General features: G+C 45.6%; 7 pseudogenes; all 7 read left to right on the top strand.

Moving 5' to 3' along the window:
• Window positions 1–2,155: 2,155 nt before the first annotated feature.
• On the top strand, window positions 2,156–2,275 carry LOC141268069 (5S ribosomal RNA; annotated as a pseudogene).
• A 950-nt stretch (window positions 2,276–3,225) lies between these two features.
• LOC141268538 (5S ribosomal RNA) lies at window positions 3,226–3,334 on the top strand (annotated as a pseudogene).
• A 7,322-nt stretch (window positions 3,335–10,656) lies between these two features.
• Window positions 10,657–10,776, top strand: LOC141267631 (5S ribosomal RNA; annotated as a pseudogene).
• A 942-nt stretch (window positions 10,777–11,718) lies between these two features.
• On the top strand, window positions 11,719–11,837 carry LOC141269112 (5S ribosomal RNA; annotated as a pseudogene).
• Window positions 11,838–12,459: 622 nt separating this feature from the next.
• LOC141267485 (5S ribosomal RNA) lies at window positions 12,460–12,579 on the top strand (annotated as a pseudogene).
• Window positions 12,580–21,976: 9,397 nt separating this feature from the next.
• Window positions 21,977–22,095, top strand: LOC141268233 (5S ribosomal RNA; annotated as a pseudogene).
• A 621-nt stretch (window positions 22,096–22,716) lies between these two features.
• On the top strand, window positions 22,717–22,836 carry LOC141267770 (5S ribosomal RNA; annotated as a pseudogene).
• Window positions 22,837–23,601: the final 765 nt, after the last annotated feature.

Raw genomic sequence — 23,601 nt, 5'->3', positions numbered from 1 at the left:
AGTTGTTATCATATGTTGTACTTTTCCATTTTTGATGAGAGCTTTGTACAACCGTTCAAATATGGACATGAATGTATATGTACATTCCTTCCCACCAATCCTTAGTTTCTGCAGATCTTCTATGTTGGGAAAATCCTTTGTGACACAATAAATCAAATATCTTAATCTGTCCGAATCATTTTCCCATCCATTAGGAGAGTCATTTTCACAGGGCATTAAATGTACACGTCTGGACAATGTCACAGGAATCCATATTTTAAATAATTGATTCCTCTCCTCATTGGATAAATCAAACTTATCAGAGAAGCTCTCAAATGTCTCTGAATTTCTACAGGCATGGATTTTGACATCATATTTTGGCATGATTTTGTATAATTTCAGCAAATTTTTCCTCATTTTAATTTGGAGTTGAGCCTGGGTAATTCCAGAATTCTCTGATATTTTTAGTGGCTCTTGTACGTCCGTTCCTCCTACATCACTCACGTCTCCTCCCACATCACCTAGTATGTCGGTTTCTCTATCTCAGTCATGTCTCCTCCCATGTCAGGTTTCTGTCTGTCCATCTCTTGGTCAGACCCAAGGTCACCTTCAGTTACAGACACGTGTCTTACTTCTTGTTCATTTTCCACATTACAGTCAGAATCAGTATCACCGTCTGACACTTCTACACTATTTTCCTGCTTAGAAATCTCTAACACAAGACTATGAAAAAAATCTACCAAATGTAGAATATTTCTCAATTTCTGTTTGTCTCTATTTACCAATTTAGAAGTTAACTGTAAATTCTGCAATTCACATTCTTTGTATAAACTGAGCCACAAAACTTCTATGTCATCTCCTACATTAACTTTGAAATTAATATTACTTTGTTTAGCAAAAGAAGAAATTATATCCATATTTTGCTTACCTTAAGATTCCTTGGCTTCTCTTTATCAACACGTCCTGTCTTCAGTTCTTCTGATTCTTTTCCTGTGTGATTCTGTTCCTTGTTAGTACCTCTGCTTCCTGTCTTTCCTCAGTCTGTAGGTCCTTTCTGCTTCTCGTGACAAACTAGTGAATTTACTGACACGTGAACAACAGCTGTTCAGCTCGTCAGGACTCCCCCCTTGTTCACGGAAGAAATTCACTTACTTAATTTAAAAAACAAAAAAACAGGACTGGCTGGCTCACCATTGTAAAATAAAACTCTTCCTGTATTATTTTTTTCTACTGAGGACTTCTCAAAGTATCAATATCACGATATTCTTATAAAAAAGTGTCCAGGCCTACATGTCATCTGCTTCTCAGCATGAAGATTCTGTGTCTTGTGGGGTGGGCAGAGCAAGAGAGCCCCCCCTTTCTGTACCATGGGCTTTTATAGCCAGTCATATGGACACCTGTTCTACATATGGTAGTGAACCAAAAATACACACACAAATAGCGCATGTCAACTAGACACGATGGCTGAGGCATAGAACTCAGAAAAATGATTATCGATTAACATTCCAAATGAATTTCCATAATTAACCATTTAACAGAGACCGCCTGGGAATGCCAGGTGCTGTAGGCTTTTGCTTTTTCCTTCCTTCCACCAGCAGGGGGCACTCTCTTCTATGCCTTTTTTCCATTCCCTTTCACAAGTGCACACATTCATTCTCTTTTCTTTTTTTCATTTGCTTTCTCTCTTGCGCTATTTCATCTCTGCAAAATACCAGCATCCTTCTGATCACCGTGGGCCTCCAGCATTGTTGCTTCTTTACTTTTAATACTAGGACCAGCGTCTCCCGCGTGGCTGGAGGCAACCACCGGTAACCCCAAGCAGAAGACCTTTGCAGGCAACACGACCCTCCCCCCTGAAGAGCAGCTCAAAGTCACTGGCAACCATCTCACCCTCTTCCTTCATTCACCCCTGGACGTCTCGCTCCGCCCCCAAGTTATGGGTCCAGCTTGCTCTTTCTGTCACATTACCGCGATGAAGGGTTTAGCCTGCAGGAGACCCTGCACTGAGCCACTTTTGAAGACACCTGATGTGGCGGGTGAATCACTGCTAAACAAACCACACCTGTAGGGACGGCACAGCCTTTGCATGGACCCTTCGGAGCCCGCCCCGTCACGGCCAGATTGCTCGCCACCAAGCGATCCTGAGAAAGGCTGGCCGGACGATGGATCGAGCAGTGTCTACTGGCCATACCACCTTGGATACGCCCGATCTTGTCTGATCTCGGCAGCAAAGCAGGGTTGGGCTCGGACAGTACATGGATGGGAGACCTCCTGGGAACACCGGGTGCTGTAGACCATTTTGATGACGTTTTGCCCTACTGCCCAGCTCGGCTAGCATGAAACGGCGCCTTGCCGGACACCGACCTTAAGTAACTTAGATGATGGAAGCCCCAAGGCCTCTGAGCCAGTTGGCAGCTAAGTACGCTACGACTCCGCCTTCACGCAGGCCTGACACCGAGCTCCTTGCCACAGCTAGGAGTGCTTATTGACTCCGCAGCTCGCCGTGTGGAAATGATGGCGTTAAAAGCACCCGGGGCCGTGAAGGGGCCAGGCTTTCAGCAGGTGCCCAGGGAAGGTTTTGGATGCCGGACGCCTAGCGAGGGCCAGCAGAAGTAACATGTTTCTCTGCAAAGAAGCTTGTGTAACCAAGCCAGACGGCTGACAAAGAGCTAACCTCAGTGCAAGGAAGGCAAGGAAGGCAAGGAAGGAATTGGGGAGGGGGGGGGGTGATTCCTGCTAGGGCCCTGAAATCATAAAACAGGCAGGAGAGTCTGACGCATGGTGACGGAGAGGTTGTAGGGGCAGACAGGGGGTGTTGTTACGTGCGAGCACGTGTGCATGCTGGCTTGTGTGTGAGAGTGCGCTTCCTAGGTGTGGCGCGCTGCAGACAGTCAAAGGGATTGTTCCCTTTCATTAAAAGTTAATCCCCGGCTGCAGGCTATTAGAAAGCAACTAACCGTGCTCTACTCACCCTACCCGGGTCTACTGGTGAGTCTCGCCTCTGCTCCCAGCCTGTGGCATTGGCCGTGAAGCTGACGTTCCGTCGACAGCGCTGCAGCCGATCAGTGAGCTCAGCGGCTCTGAGTGGGGCGTTGTGTCTACAAGACCTTTTAAGGAAACCAGCAAAAAAATTGAAGAGAAGGGAAAGCACAAAAGGACCTGGTCTTGCTGAGCACTGGAAAGGGCAGCCGGCGGGCAGCCGGCAGCCAGACGTCAAAGTAGAAAAGCAGCAAGAGGCTTGTCTCTTCCTACGGCCACACCACCCTGAACACGCCTGATCTCGGAAGCTAAGCAGGGTCGGGCCTGGTTAGTACTTGGATAGGAGACCACCTGGGAATACCAGGTGCTGTAGGCTTTTGCTTTTTCCTTCCTTCCACCAGCAGGGGGCACTCTCTTCTATGCCTTTTTTCCATTCCCTTTTACAGGTGCACACATTCATTCTCTTTTCTTTTTTTCATTTGCTTTCTCTCTTGCGCTATTTCATCTCTGCAAAATACCAGCATCCTTCTGATCACCGTGGGCCTCCAGCATTGTTGCTTCTTTACTTTTAATACTAGGCTCCTTTTCACCAGGACCAGCGTCTCCCGCGTGGCTGGAGGCAACCACCGGTAACCCCAAGCAGAAGACCTTTGCAGGCAACACGACCCTCCCCCCTGAAGAACAGATCAAAGTCACTGGCAACCATCTCACCCTCTTCCTTCATTCACCCCTGGACGTCTCGCTCCGCCCCCAAGTTACGGGTCCAGCTTGCTCTTTCTGTCACATTACCGCGATGAAGGGTTTAGCCTGCAGGAGACCCTGCGCCCAAACATTTTTGAAGACACCTGATGCGGCGGGTGAATCACTGTTAAACAAACCACACCTGTAGGGACGGCACAGACTTTGCATGGACCCTTCGGAGCCCGCCCCGTCACGGCCAGATTGCTCGCCACCAAGCGATCCTGAGAAAGGCTGGACGGGCGATGGATCAAGCAGCTTCTACTGGCCATACCACCTTGGATACTCCCGATCTCATCTGATCTCGGAAACTAAGCATGGTTGGGCCTGGTTAGTACTTGGATGGGAGACTGTAAAATAATACTCTTCCTGTATTATTTTTTTCTACTGATGACTTCTCAAAGTATCAATATCACGATATTCTTATAAAAAAATGTATCTATTTATTCTTGGATTGTCCATTAAAAAGAATCAGATTGCAGCAGGTACATACAATAATTAGTTATAAAGTAATTGTCTATTTGTCCATAATTAGCTTAATTGCTGAGATTCACCCATGTTTCCTTGGATCCTGGCTGGTAAATCATGTCTTTGTCCAGCATGTGTCCAGGCCTACATGTCATCTGCTTCTCAGCATGAAGATTCTGTGTCTTGTGGGGTGGGCAGAGCAAGAGAGCCCCCCCTTTCTGTACCATGGGCTTTTATAGCCAGTCGTATGCACACCTGTTCTACATATGGTAGTGAACCAAAAATACACACACAAATAGCGCATGTCAACTAGACACGATGGCTGAGGCATAGAACTCAGAAAAATGATTATCAATTAACATTCCAAATGAATTTCCATAATTATCCATTTAACATTTCCCCCTTTTTTGAGAATAAAAGGACTTTAACTGAAATTTCTCAAAAGAAGATACATTCATCAATCTTTTTTTCTTTCCTTCTTCCTTGGCAATATCATTAAATTTCCATAATAATAATAATAGTAACAATAGTATCAATATCGGATTATTGTTATATAATGATGTGAATTCATGTTATGGTAAGCCGTGACTAATATTCATTTAATATGTATAATTATACTTCCCTATATCTAAATTGAAGCAATCGCGGGTTCAATCGTCATCATCTGATGTCATCGGGTCGTCGTCTCGTCTTCTTCTTGGTTCTTTTATAACACAGTCTTTAGATGAAAACTCCTTTGAAATAAATTACAGCATGTAGATATTGTACAGTCCATAATTGTGTTCATTATTGTTCAGTCCATAAACTGTACTCTTTATTAGAAAGATCATGTGTGTCAGTTTATAAGAAAATAAAGTCCATGGATGAAATGTAGCTTTAATATCTGTGCAGTGTCACCTGGACTTACGTTGGATCGTCTTTGGAATCTTCTGTGTGTCCGCACTGGTCTCGTGTCACTTTTGGAACAGATGTGACGTCTTTGGTCTGTAAAGCAAGGGTCAACTTGACACTTTCCTGCTTTATATAGCACCATAACCAGTACTCAGTCCTTTATATACAGGACACATATGCCAGGTATTACCTGTTCACCAGCTTTCATTGAAGCGTTGCAGGTGATAAGAAACCACTGGAACGTGATGAAACTTGAACACAACACAGTACATATAGGATCATCGTCCTCTGCCGTCCTGGTGATCAGTGGTGTGAATTGTATTGTATGTAATGGACACAGTCTATTATAACACTCAGCATTCACACCTGTTACCTTCTGAGACGTCCGGATATCAGTTGCTTCTTCTTGTAACTTTTGAGAATCTCTTTGATTTATAAAAATTAAAAGTCTTTATTAAGATAGAATTCATAATTGCGATGTCTTGATTGAAGTCTTCATTCCCTAATCTGATACCAAATCTGGCAGTTTTTCCTAACCTATAATATCACAGCGTACAATAGCAATCAGTAATATCCATCTAATTATTATCAAAATATTAAAATAAATTATGTTTGGAATAATAAACAATAATAGATAATAATTCATTATAAATCAAGTTCTCCATATGATAGAACATTTTTATGTCATAGGTGTAATTACCTTTTCCAACCCATAGGTGTCAGTGTATTTTGAAAAAACAAGTTTTTATATCTTTATTAAACCAATAATATCAAAGAATGTATACTCCTGAACCAAAATGAATAAATATATGAATGTATGAATGAATGAATGAATGAATAAATGAATGAATGAATTGTTGTGTTTACTCAGAAAATGTAAACATTTTTTTCCTTAGCAATATATATTTAATGAAGCAATACTCTTGTATTAGACATTACTTTATTAAAAATTAATGTGTTTTCTCAATTGAGATATTGAACTCAAATAAAATCAAATGAGAATTAAAAAATGAAAAAATAGAAAAATAAGAAGTATAAAGTAAGAATAAAATTTTAAAAATGAAAAATAAAATTAAGAGTAAAAATAAGAATAAAAATAAAAATAAGGCCTTTAAATTTTAATGACAAATGCAGAGTAATTATATTCTCCATAAAAAATACCCTTATATCTCCATTATCTGGATGATTTCATATTTGTCATAACCTTGTACCACCAAAAAATATTAAATTATGCAACTTTGCATGTAATACCCTTCTTAATTATACCATAGTACCTTATTATTATTTCTTCTTTATTAAAATGTGTGGAAAATAAGTATTGATCAAAAGTGATTATGTAATCAGGATCAAAAACACATTTTCCCCCTTAATACCAAAAATATTATTTTATAAAATTTATGTATATATCAGAACCAAATTAAAAATAATTACTCTTCTAGAAATATTGTGCATAAATTTCATATCGATGAGTAGCATAGATTTGACTAAAGAGAGGTGTGTACCTATTTAGGTAACCATTAAAAATAATATTATAGTTATTCAAGAATATTATCATGTGGAAAATTATTCTAAATATAAATTTGCTTTGTAAACCATTTTGATGTGTGGTTGCCCTTATCCACTATTAGTTAAAACAAGAAATAATAATTATTAAAGAAATATAGAAATATATATATGTAGATAATACCTAATTATGTATTATAATTTCCTCAGAATTAAATATATTTTTGTACCTTCACATAAAGAAACATTTTTTTTTTTTCAAACATACAAACATACGAGGCCTCTGTCACATCAATCACACTTAGCAGCTGCTGATTTACTCATCTGTCACCTTCACTCTGACATTCACAGATCTGTTCAACTCAAACATTTCAGATATGAAGTTTTATATATATATATATTTAACCCAAAATTGTTGTATCCCAATTTATTAATGCGCATTGCCATATCAATTGAATATCTTTATATTTCTTTGAATATTCCCCAAGTACATATTATATAATATGAGAGTAAGTCACTGGAATTTCAGGCACTTGAAAAAACTCTTGTCTTAGATTCTTTTTTCACTGGCTGCCCGGTCTTAAGTTACATCAGTTGAAAATAGAATGAATGGGATCCTATACTATTAGCTCAAAGTTCAAAGGCAGCAGCTGTCACACGTCATGCTGTAAAGCTACTTTAATTTGCACGAACACTTCATGCACAGAAAATATTAGCAACACAAAAGAATTAATAAGTATTACATATATATTATAGTTCAACTAGATATATTGTTATTATTTTAAAATGTTATACACATAAAATCATGCAATTTTTTCACTTCCTGTGTGAATAAAGAAATAAATCCATTTTAGAGTTCTTTGATCAAATCCTGCTTTGGAATGAAAACTCTAAGGAAATATAAGAAAATAAAATTAAATATCAAATTCATACAGAAACAGAATTATTTAAATATCTTATACATATATTGGTTGGTTCTAATGTAATTCAAAATATTGCTACTTAAATTTATATATATGAAGTTCTAATTTATTAATTAATATATATATATATATATTTTATAAACATATATATAAATACAATTATACGCAATCTCTATTTAGACAAGTGTATATATATATATATATATATATATATATGAACTATTAGAAACTATGCAACTACAATTTACTGTATAAAATTATAAATAAATATTGAGACATTGTATTACATTTTGATACAACATTATAATTACAGTTTTTCCTTAGCCACTCCCTAAACCAAATCTTCTGTCTCTCTCAAATATCTCCAGGAACGCCCTATTTAGGAAAGACATTTTTCTATCCTTCAAAACCTCAGAGAACTGCCTGTTCTTCTGTCCACATTCCATGACGTCACTGTGAGTTTGTCGTCTCACCTGTCTCTGTCCATCAGTTTCAGCCATTTTCCTTTTTAGAGAATCACAGTTCTGACTGAGAATTAACTCATTCTGTGGAGAGATGTATCTTTGCACTGGCTGATATGGCTTATAACATATATGAAATCTTCTGCGTATTTGATAGAGTTCACTATGGGGATGACTCAGTCTAGGAGAGTTTGATATGGGCTTTTGGTAAGATTTTACCTTTCCTGGTTTTATAAATTTAGCTTGATTTATTTTCTTTTCACGATTCTCATGTTTTCTAACAGAATCCAGCATCTGCGCACATTCAAATAATGAATTTTTTTGTGATGCCATAACTTGGGAAACTGAATTTAGGAATTTGAATTTTTGTACAAAAGTTGTTATCATATGTTGTACTTTTCCATTTTTGATGAGAACTTTGTACAACCGTTCAAATATGGACATGAATGTATATGTACATTCCTTCCTACCAATCCTTAGTTTCTGCAGATCTTCTATGTTGGGAAAATCCTTTGTGACACAATAAATCAAATATCTTAATCTGTCCGAATCATTTTCCCATCCATTAGGAGAGTCATTTTCACAGGGCATTAAATGTAAACGTCTGGACAATGTCACAGGAATCCATATTTTAAATAATTGATTCCTCTCCTCATTGGATAAATCAAACTTATCAGAGAATTTATCAAATGTCTCTGAATTTCTACAGGCATGGATTTTGACATCATATTTTGGCATGATTTTGTATAATTTCAGCAAATTTTTCCTCATTTTAATTTGGAGTTGAGCCTGGGTAATTCCAGAATTCTCTGATATTTTTAGTGGCTCTTGTACGTCCGTTCCTCCTACGTCACTCACGTCTCCTCCCACATCACCTAGTATGTCGGTTTCTCGTATGTCAGTCATGTCTCCTCCCATGTCAGGTTTCTGTATGTCCGTCTCTTGGTCAGACCCAAGGTCACCTTCAGTTACAGACACGTGTCTTACTTCTTGTTCATTTTCCACATTACAGACAGAATCAGTATCACCGTCTGACACTTCTACACTATTTTCCTGCTTAGAAATCTCTAACACAAGACTATGAAAAAAATCTACCAAATGTAGAATATTTCTCAATTTCTGTTTGTCTCTATTTACCAATTTAGAAGTTAACTGTAAATTCTGCAATTCACATTCTTTGTATAAACTGAGCCACAAAACTTCTATGTCATCTCCTACATTAACTTTGAAATTAATATTACTTTGTTTAGCAAAAGAAGAAATTATATCCATATTTTGCTTACCTTAAGATTCCTTGGCTTCTCTTTATCAGCATGTCCTGTCTTCAGTTCGTCTGATTCTTTTCCTGTGTGATTCTGTTCCTTGTTAGTACCTCTGCTTCCTGTCTTTCCTCAGTCTGTAGGTCCTTTCTGATTCTCGTGAAAAACTAGTGAATTTACTGACATGTGAACAACAGCTGTTCAGCTCGTCAGGACTCCCCCCTTGTTCACGGAAGAAATTCACTTACTTAATTTAAAAAAAAAAAAAACAGGACTGGCTGGCTCACCATTGTAAAATAATACTCTTCCTGTATTATTTTTTTCTACTGAGGACTTCTCAAAGTATCAATATCACGATATTCTTATAAAAAAATGTATCTATTTATTCTAGGATTGTCCATTAAAAAGAATCAGATTGCAGCAGGTACATACAATAATTAGTTATAAAGTAATTGTCCATTTGTCCATAATTAGCTTAATTGTTGAGATTCACCCATCTTTCCTTGGATCCTGGCTGGTAAATCATGTCTTTGTCCAGCATGTGTCCAGGCCTACATGTCATCTGCTTCTCAGCATGAAGATTCTGTGTCTTGTGGGGTGGGCAGAGCAAGAGAGCCCCCCCATTCTGTACCATGGGCTTTTATAGCCAGTCGTATGGACACCTGTTCTACATATGGTAGTGAACCAAAAATACACACACAAATAGCGCATGTCAACTAGACATGATGGCTGAGGCATAGAACTCAGAAAAATGATTATCGATTAACATTCCAAATGAATTTCCATAACTAACCATTTAACAGAGACCGCCTGGGAATGCCAGGTGCTGTAGGCTTTTGCTTTTTCCTTCCTTCCACCAGCAGGGGGCACTCTCTTCTATGCATTTTTTCCATTCCCTTTCACAAGTGCACACATTCATTCTCTTTTCTTTTTTTCATTTGCTTTCTCTCTTGCGCTATTTCATCTCTGCAAAATACCAGCATCCTTCTGATCACCGTGGGCCTCCAGCATTGTTGCTTATTTACTTTTAATTCTAGGCTCCTTTTCACCAGGACCAGCGTCTCCCGGGTGGCTGGAGGCAACAACCGGTAACCCCAAGCAGAAGACTTTTGCAGGCAACACGACCCTCCCCCTGAAGAACGGCTCAAAGCCACTGGCAACCATCTCACCCTCTTCCTTCATTCACCCCTGGACGTTTCGCTCCTCCCCCAAGTTACGGGTCCAGCTTGCTCTTTCTGTCACATTACCGCGATGAAGGGTTTAGCCTGCAGGAGACCCTGCGCCGAGCCATTTTTGAAGATACCTGATGCGGCGGGTGAATCACTGCTAAACAAACCACAACTGTAGGGATGGCACAGCCTTTGCATGGACCCTTCGGAGCCCGCCCCGTCACGGCCAGATTGCTCGCCACCAAGCGATCCTGAGAAAGGCTGGCCGGGCGATGGATCAAGCAGCGTCTACTGGCCATACCACCTTGGATACGCCCGATCTCTTCTGATCTCGGAAGCAAAGCAGGGCTGGGCTTGGACAGTACTTGGATGAGAGACCTCCTGGGAACACCGGGTGCTGTAGACCATTTTGATGACGTTTTGCCCTACTGCCCAGCTCGGCTAGCATGGAACGGCGCCTTGCTGGACACCGACCTTAAGAACTTAGATGATGGAAGCCCCAAGGCCTCTGAGCCAGTTGGCAGCTAAGTACGCTACCCCGCCGCCTTAACGCAGGCCTGACACCGAGCTCCTTGCCACGGCTAGGAGTGTTTATTGACTCCGCAGCTCGCCGCGTGGAAATGTTGGTGTTAAAAGCACCTGGTGCCGTGAAGGGGCCAGGCATTCAACAGGTGCCCAGAGAAGGCTTTGGATGCCGGCCGCCTAGCGAGGGCCAGCAGAAGTAACATGTTTCTCTGCAAAGAAGCTTGTGTAACCAAGCCAGACGACTGACAAAGAGCTAACCTCAGTGCAAGGAAGGCAAGGAAGGTGTGGAAGGAATTGGGGAGGGGGAGGGGTGATTCCTGCTAGGGCCCTGAAATCATAAAACAGGCAGGAGAGTCTGACGCATGGTGACGGAGAGGTTGTAGGGGCAGATAGGGGGTGTTGTCACGTGCGAGCACGTGTGCATGCTGGCTTGTGTGTGAGAGTGCACTTCCTAGGTGTGGCGCGCTGCAGACAGTCAAAGGGATTGTTCCCTTTCATTAAAAGTTAATCCCCGGCTGCAGCCTATAAGAAAGCAACTAACCGCGCTCTACTCACCCTACCCGGGTCTACCGGTGAGTCTCGCCTCTGCTCCCGGCCTGTGGCATTGGCCGTGAAGCTGACGTTCCGTCGACAGCGCAGCAGCCGATCAGTGAGCTCAGCGGCTCTGAGTGGTGCGTTGAGTCTACAAGACCTTTTAAGGAAGCCATCAAAAAAATTGAAGAGAAGGGAAAGGACAAAAGTATCTGTTCTTGCTGAACACTGGAAAGGGCATCCGGCAGCCAGCCTTCAAAGTAGAAAAGCAGCAAGTGAGAGGCTTGTCTCTGCCTATGGCCAAACCACCCTGAACATGCCTGATCTTGTCTGATCTTGGAAGCTAATCAGGGTTGGGCATGGGTAGTACTTGGATGGGAGACTGCCTGGGAATACCAAGTGCTGGAGGCTTTTGCTTTTTCCTTCCTTCCACCAGCAGGGGGCACTCTCTTCTATGCCTTTTTTCCATTCCCTTTCACAAGTGCACACATTCATTCTCTTTTCATTTTTTCATTTGCTTTCTCTCTTGCGTTATTTCATCTCTGCAAAATACCAGCATCCTTCTGATCACCGTGGGCCTCCAGCATTGTTGCTTCTTTACTTTTAATACTAGGCTACTTTTCACCAGGACCAGCGTCTCCCGCGTGGCTGGAGGCAACCACCGGTAACCCCAAGCAGAAGACCTTTGCAGGCAACACGACCCTCCCCCCTGAAGAGCAGCTCAAAGTCACTGGCAACCATCTCACCCTCTTCCTTCATTCACCCCTGGACGTCTCGCTCCGCCCCCAAGTTACGGGTCCAGCTTGCTCTTTCTGTCACATTACCGTGATGAAGGGTTTAGCCTGCAGGAGACCCTGCGCCGAGCAATTTTTGAAGACACCTGATGCGTTCGGGTGAATCACTGCTAAACAAACCACACGTGTAGGGACGGCACAGCCTTTGCATGGACCCTTCGGAGCCCGCCCCGTCACGGCCAGATTGCTCGCCACCAAGCGATCCTGAGAAAGGCTGGCCGGGCGATGGATCGAGCAGCGTCTACTGGCCATACCACCTTGGATGCGCCTGATCTCGTCTGATCTCGGAAGCAAAGCAGGGCTGGGCTCGGACAGTACTTGGATGGGAGACCTCCTGGGAACACCGGGTGCTGTCGACCATTTTGATGACGTTTTTACCTACTGCCCAGCTCGGCTAGCATGGAACGGCGCCTTGCCGGACACCGACCTTAAGTAACTTAGATGATGGAAGCCCCAAGGCCTCTGAGCCAGTTAGCAGCTAAGTACGCTACCCCGCCGCCTTCACGCAGGCCTGACACCGAGCTCCTTGTCACGGCTAGGAGTGCTTATTGACTCCGCAGCTCGCCGTGTGGAAATGATGGCGTTAAAAGCACCCGGGGCCGTGAAGGGGGCAGGCTTTCAGAAGGTGCCCAGGGAAGGTTTTGGATGCCGGCCGCCTAGCGAGGGCCAGCAAAAGTAACATGTTTATCTGCAAGGAAGCTTTTGTAACCAAGCCAGACGGCTGACAAAGAGCTAACCTCAGTGCAAGGAAGGTGCGGAAGGAATTGGGGAGGGGTGATTCCTGCTAGGGCCCTGAAATCATAAAACAGGCAGGAGAGTCTGACGCATGGTGACGGAGAGGTTGTAGGCGCAGATAGGGGGTGTTGTCACGTGCGAGCACGTGTGCATGCTGGCTTGTGTGTGAGAGTGCGCTTCCTAGGTGTGGCGCGCTGCAGACAGTCAAAGGGATTGTTCCCTTTCATTAAAAGTTAATCCCTGGCTGCAGGCTATTAGAAAGCAACTAACCATGCTCTAATCACCCTACCCGGGTCTACCGGTGAGTCTCGCCTCTGCTCCCGGCCTGTGGCATTGTCCGTGAAGCTGACGTTCCGTCGACAGCACTGCAGCCGATCAGTGAGCTCAGCGGCTCTGAGTGGGGCCTTCTGTCTACAAGACCTTTTAAGGAAGCCAGCAAAAAAATTGAAGAGAAGGGAAAGCACAAAAGGACCTGGTCTTGCTGAGCACTGGAAAGGGCAGCCGGCAGCCGACAGCCAGACTTCAAAGTAGAAAAGCAGCAAGTGAGAGGCCTGTGTCTGCCTACGGCTACACCACCCTTAACACATCTGATCTGGGAAGCTAAGCAGGGTCAGGCCTGGTTAGTACTTGGATGGGAGATCTCCTGGGAACACAAGGTGCTGTAAATAGTGTTGAGCGATACCTTCCGATATCAGGAAATATCGTATCGGATTGGATCGGGCCGATACCCAAAAAGTATCGGATATCTCCGATTCCGATACCGGAAACCAATGCAAGTCAATGGGACACAAATATCGGAATGAAAATAAACCCTTTCTTTCCTTGTAGGTTAATTCTACATGAAGTAAAACAACTAAGAATAATGTAGAATGACATGAAAAGCCAGCAATTCATCAGCGGCATTCACCGGTACCCGACAATTTACAACAGAAAGAATAGAGCTTCACACATAGATTAGATAGATAGAAACATGTCAGTCACATATATATGAAGTACAGTGACAGTGTTGATTACTGTACTTGTCATTTAGTGTTTAAATAAAGGATTTATTTAAAAAAAAATTGGCGTGGGGTTCCCCTTAATTTTAGGCTCTAGCGGAGGTTAAGCAGACGGCTGGGGCAGATGTTTGAAGCCTGGGAAGGGGGTAATACCCACGGAGCTTCCCAGGCTACTAATATCAGCCCCCAGCTGAATACCTAGACTTTACTAGCTATTAAAATGGGGGAACCCCCCAAAAAAAATAACGAGGGGTCCCCCCTAATTTAATAGCTAGCACAGGCTAGGCAGACAGCTGTGGGCTGATATTAATAGCCCAGGAAGGGTGCCATGAATATTGACCCCCTCCCAGGCTAGAAACACCAGCCGTCAGCCACCCCAGAAATGGCGCATCCATAGGATGCGCCAATTCTGGCACTTAGCCTCGCTCTTCCCACTGCCCTGTAGCGGTGGCAGTGGGGTAATAGGGTTGGGGTTGATGTCAGCTTATAATGCCAGCTGACATCATGTCCAGGTTAGTAATGGAGAGGCGTCTATAAGACACCCCATTACTAACCCCATAGTCAAAGTTAAAAGAAAACACAAACACCCAGAATAAAGTCCTTTAATTGAAATAAAGACACAATTCTTTATTGTTCTAAATTAAACCATACTTACCATCACGCCCATTCCAGCTGAAGCCAACGATCTCCTGCAATAAAAGTAAAATAATAAAGCAACCTCATCCTTACCTTTCCATGGTTCCCACGACAGCTTCAGCTCTGCTACATCGAGATGACAGGCTGGACCGCAGCAGAACGCTGCCATCCAGCCTGTCATCCCGCAGACACTGAGAAGCGCAGGCATGCTTGCGCTCCTCAGTGTCTCTCTGTGACGTCATCCAGATGAGCCGAGTTCATGTCCAATGAACTCAGCTCACCTCATGCACGTCACTGACAGTGTGGGAAAATTCTCCTGCACTCAGCGCTTCAGCGTGAGAATTCTCCCACGCTGTCAGTGACATACATAAGGTGAGGTCATGTCCAATGAACTCAGCTCACCTCATGCACGTCACTGACAGCATGGGAAATTTCTCACGCTGAAGTGCTGAGTGCAGGAGAATTTTCCCACGCTGTCAGTGACGTACATGAGGTGAGCTGAGTTCATTGGACATGACCTCGGCTCATCTGGATGCCGTCACAGCCAGACACTGAGGAGTGGAAGTATGCCTGCGCTTCTCAGTGTCTGCGGGATGACAGGATGGATGGCAGCGTTCTGCTGCGGTCCAGCCTGTCATCTCGATGTAGCAGAGCTGAAGCTGTCGTGGGAGCCATGGAAAGGTAAGGATGATGTTGCTTTATTATTTTACTTTTAGTGCAGGAGATCGTTGGCTTCAGCTGGAATGGGCGTGATGGTAAGTATGGTTTAATTTAGAACAATAAAGAATTGTGTGTTTATTTCAATTAAAGGCCTTTTTCCTGGGTGTTGTGTTTTTTTAAATACTTTACTAGAAATTCATGGTGGTCATGTCTAATATTGGCGTGACCCCATGAATTTCGGGCTTAGGGCCAGCTGATAATGCCAAGCTGGCCTTAACCCCTTTATTACCCAGTGAGCCACCGTACCAGGGCCCTGGATGAGTTGGGTACAGCGCCAGAAGATGGCGCTTCTATGAACGCGCCATTTTCTGGGGCGGCTGCGGACTGCAATTTGCAGCGGGGGTGGCCCAGAAAGCTTGGGTCTCCCTGCGCTGCGGATTCCAGCCCCCAGCTGCCTAGTTGTATCTGGCTGGGCACAAAAATAGGGCGAAGCCCCACGCATTTTTTTTTTAAATTATTTCATGAAATTCATGGAATAATTAAGAAAAAAAGGGCTTCCCTATATTGTTGTGTCCAACCAGGTACAAATAGGCAGCTTTTGGTTGGAGGCAGCCCATTCCTGCCTGCTGTACCTGGCTGGACACAAATATAGTGCGAAGCCCCACGACAATTTTTTTTTAATTATTTCATGAAATAATTTTTTTAAAAAAGGGCTTCCCTATATTGTTGTGTCCGGCCAGGTACAAATAGGCAGCTGGTGGTTGGGGGCAGCCTGTTCCTGCCTGCTGTACCTGGCTGGACACAAATATAGGGCGAAGCCCCACGTCAATTTTTTTTAAAATAAATCCTTTATTTTAACACTAAATGACATTTGAGGAGTTAATAAAGATGCAGTCCCTAAATTATTATTTATTTTTTAATTAATTTTTCCCAAAACTTTTGACGTGGGCTTCGCCATATTTTTGTATGCCAGCCAGGTACAGCATCCAGCTTCTATGAACGTGCCATTTTCCGGGGCGGCTGCGGACTGCAATTTTCAGCGGGGGGGGGGCAGAAAGCTTGGGCCTCCCTGTGCTGCAGATTCCATCCCCCAGCTGCCTAGTTGTACCTGGCTGGACACAAAAATAGGGAGAAGCTTCACGTATTTTTTTTTTTTAATTATTTCATGAAATTCATGAAATAATTAAGAAAAAAAGGGCTTCCATATATTGTTTTGTCCAACCAGGTACAAATAGGCAGCTGGTGGTTGGGGGCAGCCCGTTCCTGCCTGCTGTACCTGGCTGGACACAAATATAGTGCGAAGCCCCACGTCAATTTTTTTTAAATCATTTCAGGAAATTCATGAAATAATTAAAAAAAATTGATGTGGGGCTTCGCCCTATATTTGTGTCCAGTCAGGTACAGCAGGCAGGAACAGGCTGCCCCCAACCACCAGCTGCCTATTTGTACCTAGCCGGACACAACAATATAGGGAAGCCCTTTTTTTCTTAATTATTCCATGAATTTCATGAATTTAAAAAAAAAAAACGTGGAGCTTCGCCCTATTTTTGTGTCCAGCCAGGTACAACTAGGCAGCTGGGGGCTGGAATCTGCAGCGCAGGGAGGACCAAGCTTTCTGGGCCACACCCGCTGCAAATTGCAGTCCGCAGCCGCCCCGGAAAATGGCGCGTTCATAGAAGCGCCATCTTCTGGCGCTGTACCCAACTCATCCAGGGCCCTGGTGCGGTGGCTCACTGGGTAATAAAGGGGTTAAGGCCAGCTTGGCATTATCAGCTGGCCCTAAGCCCGAAATTCATGGGGTGACGCCAATATTAGACATGACCACCATGAATTTCTAGTAAAGTATTTAAAAAAAACACAAACACCCAGAAAAAAGTCCTTTAATTGAAATAAACACACAATTCTTTATTGTTCTAAATTAAACCATACTTACCATCACGCCCATTCCAGCTTAAGCCAACGATCTCCTGCAATAAAAGAAAAATAATAAAGCAACCTCATCCTCACCTTTCCATGGCTCCCACGACGGCTCCAGCTCTGCTACATCGAGATGACAGGCTGGACCGCAGCAGAACGCTGCCATCCAGCCTGTCATCCCGCAGACACTGAGAAGCGCAGGCATACTTCCACTCCTCAGTGTCTGGCTGTGACGGCATCCAGATGAGCCGACAATGTACTCGGCTCACCTCATGTACGTCACTGACAGCGTGGGAGAATTCTCCTGCACTCAGCGCTTCAGCGTGAGAATTTTCCCACGCTGTCAGTGACGTGCATGAGGTGAGGTCATGTCCAATGAACTCGGCGCACCTCATGCACGTCACTGACAGCGTGGGAAAATTCTCACGCTGAAGCGCTGAGTGCAGGAGAATTTTCCCACGCTGTCAGTGACGTGCATGAGGTGAGCTGAGTTCATTGGACATGACCTCGGCTCATCTGGATGCCGTCACAGCGAGACACTGAGGAGCGCAAGCATGCCTGCGCTTCTCAGTGTCTGCGGGATGACAGGCTGGATGGCAGCGTTCTGCTGCGGTCCAGCCTGTCATCTCGATGTAGCAGAGCTGAAGCTGTCCTGGGAACCATGGAAAGGTAAGGATGAGGTTGCTTTATTATTTTACTTTTATTGCAGGAGATCGTTGGCTTCAGCTGGAAAGGGCGTGACTGTAAGTATGGTTTAATTTAGAACAATAAAGAATTGTGTCTTTATTTCAATTAAAGGACTTTTTTCTGGATGTTTGTGTTTTTTTTAAATACTTTACTAGAAATTCATGGTGGTCATGTCTAATATTGGCGTGACCCCATGAATTTCGGGCTTAGGGCCAGCTGATAATGCCAAGCTGGCCTTAACCCCTTTATTACCCAGTGAGCCACCGCACCAGGGCCCTGGATGAGTTGGGTACAGCGCCAGAAGATGGCGCTTCTATGAACGCGCCATTTTCCGGGGCGGCTGCGGACTGCAATTTGCAGCGGGTGGGGCCCAGAAAGCTTGGGCCTCCCTGCGCTGCGGATTCCAGCCCCCAGCTGCCTTGTTGTACCTGGCTGGACACAAAAATAGGGCGAAGCCCCACGTATTTTTTTTTTTAATTATTTCATGAAATTCATGGAATAATTAAGAAAAAAAGGGCTTCCCTATATTGTTGTGTCCGGCTAGGTACAAATAGGCAGCTGGTGGTTGGGGGCAGCCCGTTCCTGCCTGCTGTACCTGACTGGACACAAATATAGGGTGAAGCCCCACATAATTTTTTTTTAATTATTTCATGAATTTCCTGAAATAATTAAAAAAAAATTGACGTGGGGCTTTGCACTATATTTGGGTCCAGCCAGGTACAGCAGGCAGGAACGGGCTGCCCCCAACCACCAGCTGCCTATTTGTACCTGGTTGGACACAACAATATAGGGAAGCCCTTTTTTTCTTAATTATTCCATGAATTTCATGAAATAATTAAAAAAAAAAAAACGTGGAGCTTCTCCCTACTTTTGTGTCCAGCCAGGTACAACTAGGCAGCTGGGGGATGGAATCTGCAGCGCAGGGAGGCCCAAGCTTTCTGCCCCCCGCTGAAAATTGCAGTCTGCAGCCGCCCCGGAAAATGGCGCGTTCATAGAAGCTGGATGCTGTACCTGGCTGGCATACAAAAATATGGCGAAGCCCACGTCAAAAGTTTTGGGAAAAATTAATTAAAAAATAAATAATAATTTAGGGACTGCATCTTTATTAACTCCTCAAATGTCATTTAGTGTTAAAATAATGGATTTATTTAAAAAAAAAATGGCGTGGGATCCCCCATAATTTTAGTCTCTAGCGTAGGTTAAGCAGACGGCTGGGGCAGATGTTTGAAGCCTGGGAAGGGGGTAAAACCCACGGAGCTTCCCAGGCTACTAATATCAGCCCCCAGCTGAATACCTAGCCTTTACTAGCTATTAAAATGGGGGACCCCCCCAAAAAAAATGACGTGGGGTCCCCCCTATTTTAATAGCTAGCAAAGGCTAGGCAGACAGCTGGGGGCTGATATTAATAGCCCAGGAAGGGTGCCATGAATATTGGCCCCCTCCCAGGCTAGAAACACCAGTCGTCAGCCGCCCCAGAAATGGCGCATCCAAAGGATGCGCCAACTCTGGCACTTAGCCTCGCTCTTCCACGCTGCCCTGATGCGGTGGCAGGGGGTAATAGTGGTGGGGTTCATGTCAGCGCCAGCTGCCATGAAGCCCAGGTTAGTAATGATGGGCGTCTATAAGACACCCCCATTACTAACCTACAATGTGTTAAAAAGAAAAAACACACTACACCCAGAAAAAAATAATTTATTTGAAATAAAACACACAATTTTATTTAATTCTTAGTTTACTAAAAATAATAGTTACCTGTCCACGTTCCTGCGCTGATCTCCCATGCACAGCTGTCACATCTGGAGATGGTGACAGCTGTGCATGGCTGCTGTAAGCTCACGCTGCCGGGAACACGTCAGCTCCCGGCAGCGGGAGCCACTGACTGAGGTCACCGGAGTGCATTCAGGCAGCGCAGCTCCGGAGACCTCCTTTACGGCACTGCTGTACCGTGGGAATTTCTCACGATACAGCAGGGCCGTAAAGGAGCTAACCGGAGCAGCGCTGCCTGAACTCCGGTGAACCCTTACGGCCCCATCTTTCTAGCAGCGGCAGCGGTTCAGAGCGGTCACATTCTATGTGGCTGCTCTGAACTGGAGATCTTCGTGGGACACTCGTGGACTGCTACGGAGGGGTAAGGATAAGGTTGTGGTTTATTATTTTATATTTTATTACAGGAGATCGATGGCTTCGGGGAATTAGGTGTCTAGGTGGGTATAGTTGTAGTTTTTTATTTTTTACTTTATTTTAGGTGGCGATCGGCGGGGACAGGTAATGTATGAACTAATTTATTGTAGGTAACCACTGGCCACCAATGACATGTATCTAACATTTATTGGGGACACAGTAGGGCAATTTAAATAGCAGGATCTGTCTGATGGGAACTACTGCTCCCATCGAGCTGATCCTGCTGGCAGGAGTAGACGGGGGACAGACATAGGCCGATGGGAGTAGTAGTGTCACATCGGCCTATGTCTGCCTGCACGCACACACCCGCACAGACACCGCACACACCCGCACACATCGCACAGACACCCCGCACACACACCCCGCACACACACTAATCATGACGGGCTGATGGTCTGGGAGGTGAGGCTGACTTGTGCGGCCGTGGGAAAGTTCATGTGAGTTCATGCAGTCAAGCATGAACTCACATGAACCATCTGAGGGCAACGCGGCGACTTAAAAAAAAACAGCTGATCGGCATCACCTGATACCTCAGCTGTTCATTTGAAATAACCGGCGGGAAAGCGCAGCACAGAACGGGAAAGCCGGCGGTGAAGTCTTTTCACTGCCGGCTTCCCCGCCCGGGTCCTTCACTCCCCGCTCCTTGGAGCTGCGCTCCCCGCCAGGTCCTAACTTACGATCGGGATGGGAGGTGGCGAGGGGAGCGGAGGATCGGGGTGGGAGGCTGCGGGGAGGCAGTATGGGGCTGTGTGATTGTTTAAAAGCCGGCGGCTTTATACCGCCCGCCGGCTTTTAAACAATCAGGAGAATTCTCCCCCGCTGGGATGGCATTCTGATGACAGGCTGGATCGCGCTGCCATCCAACTTGTCATCCTTCACAGACACTGCAGAGCGCAGGCATTATGGGAACTTCCGATTCCGGTATCCGATATTGTAAAAGTATCGGAATTAAGTATCGGAATTCCGATACCGCGAATATCGGCCGATACTAGCTGTAAACCATGTTGATGACATTTTGCCCTACTGCCCAGCTCGGCTAGCATGGAACGGCGCCTTGCCGGACACCGACCTTAAGTAATTTAGATGATGGAAGCCCCAAGGCCTCTGAGCCAGTTGGCAGCTAAGTACGCTACCCCGCCGCCTTCACGCAGGCCTGACACCGAGCTCCTTGCCACGGCTAGGAGTGCTTATTGACTCCGCAGCTCGCCGTGTGGAAATGATGGCGTTAAAAGCACCCGGGGCCGTGAAGGGGCCAGGCTTTCAGCAGGTGCCCAGGGAAGGTTTTGGATGCCGGCCGCCTAGCGAGGGCCAGCAGAAGTGACATGTTTCTCTGCAAAGAAGCTTGTGTAACCAAGCCAGACGGCTGACAAAGAGCTAACCTCAGTGCAAGGAAGGCAAGGAAGGTGCGGAAGGAATTGTGGATGGGGGGGTGATTCCTGCTAGGGCCCTGAAATCATAAAACAGGCAGGAGAGTCTGACGCATGGTGACGTAGAGGTTGTAGGGGCAGATAGGGGGTGTTTTCACGTGCGAGCACGTGTGCATGCTGGCTTGTGTGTGAGAGTGCGCTTCCTAGGTGTGGCACGCTGCAGACAGTCAAAGGGATTGTTCCCTTTCATTAAAAGTTAATCCCCGGCTGCAGGCTATTAGAAAGCAACTAACCGCGCTCTACTCACCCAACCCGGGTCTACCGGTGAGTCTCGCCTCTGCTCCCGGCCTGTGGCATTGGCCGCGAAGCTGACGTTCCGTCAACAGCGCTGCAGCCGATCAGTGAGCTCAGCGGCTCTGAGTGGGGCTTTCTGTCTACAAGACCTTTTAAGGAAGCCAGCAAAAAAATTGAAGAGAAGGGAAAGCACAAAAGGACCTGGTCTTGCTGAGCACTGGAAAGGGCAGCCGGCAGCCAGACGTCAAAGTAGAAAAGCAGCAAGTGAGAGGCTTGCTTCTGCCTACGGCCACACCACCCTGAACACGCCCGATCTTGTCTGATCTTGGAAGCTAAGCATGGTTGGGTCTGGTTAGTACTTGGATGGGAGATAACCTGGGAATACCAGGTGCTGTAGGCTTTTGCTTTTTCTTTCCTTCCACCAGCAGGGGGCACTCTCTTCTATGCCTTTTTTCCATTCCCTTTCACAAGTGCACACATTCATTCTCTTTTCTTTTTTTCATTTGCTTTCTCTCTTGCGCTATTTCATCTCTGCAAAATACCAGCATCCTTCTGATTACCGTGGGCCTCCAGCATTGTTGCTTCTTTACTTTTAATACTAGGCTCCTTTTCACCAGAACAAGCGTCTCCCGCGTGGCTGGAGGCAACCACCGGTAACCCCAATCAGAAGTCCTTTGCAGGCAACATGACCCTCCCCCCTGAAGAGCAGCTCAAAGTCACTGGCAACCATCTCACCCTCTTCCTTCATTCACCCCTGGACGTCTCGCTCCGCCCCCAAGTTACGGGTCCAGCTTGCTCTTTCTGTCACATTACCGTGATGAAGGGTTTAGCCTGCAGGAGACCCTGCGACGAGACATTTTTGAAGACACCTGATGCGGCGGGTGAATCACTGCTAAACAAACCACACCTGTAGGGACGGCACAGACTTTGCATGGAGCCTTCGGAGCCCGCCCCGTTACGGCCAGATTGCTCGCCACCAAGCGATCCTGAGAAAGGCTGGCCGGGCGATGGATCGAGCAGCGTCTACTGGCCATACCACCTTGGATACGCCCGATCTCGTCTGATCTCGGGAGCAAAGCAGGGCTGGGCTCAGACAGTACTTGGATGGGAGACCTCCTGGGAACACCGGGTGCTGTAGACCATTTTGATGACGTTTTGCCCTACTGCCCAGCTCGGCTAGCATGGAACGGTGCCTTGCCGGACACCGACCTTAAGTAACTTAGATGATGGAAGCCCTAAGGCCTCTGAGCCAGTTGGCAGCTAAGTACGCTACCCCGCCGCCTTCACGCAGGCCTGACACCGAGCTCCTTGTCACGGCTAGGAGTGCTTATTGACTCCTCAGCTCGCCGTGTGGAAATGATGGCGTTAAAAGCACCCGGGGCCGTGAAGAGGCCAGGCTTTCAGCAGGTGCCCAGGAAAGGTTTTGGATGCCGGCCGCCTAGCGAGGGCCAGCAGAAATAACATGTATCTCTGCAAAGAAGCTTGTGTAACCAAGCCAGATGGCTGACAAAGAGCTAACCTCAGTGCAAGGAAGGCAAGGAAGGTGCGGAAGGAATTGGGGAGGGGGAGGGGTGATTCCTGATAGGGCCCTGAAATCATAAAACAGGCAAGAGAGTCCAACGCATGTGACTCGCCCCCTGGGCCGTGGGGCACTCGGATCCGGGCAATAGGGAGACGATGGGGGTAGTAGTGGCGACCCGGCTCCGTGGCTCAGGGTGGTCAGGCCAATGGTAGTCTGCTACGTTCTGCTAATAATGTCCGACTACGCCACCCGTGGATTGAGGTTATTAGGAACCGCTGCTGCATGCAGACCGCTGGGGCTTATGAGGTGTGCAGCTAGGGTAGTGTGACTCCCCACGGGAAGAGTGCGGCCCCAGGGCAGTATAATGAATGGTGGGAGTGATGG

This window comes from Phyllobates terribilis, unplaced genomic scaffold (genome assembly GCF_046119375.1).
Source record: "Phyllobates terribilis strain yellow unplaced genomic scaffold, ASM4611937v1 Scaffold_4__5_contigs__length_816908805, whole genome shotgun sequence".
NCBI classification, from domain to species: domain Eukaryota; kingdom Metazoa; phylum Chordata; class Amphibia; order Anura; family Dendrobatidae; genus Phyllobates; species Phyllobates terribilis.
This window is presented reverse-complemented; position numbering and strand designations above follow the sequence as displayed.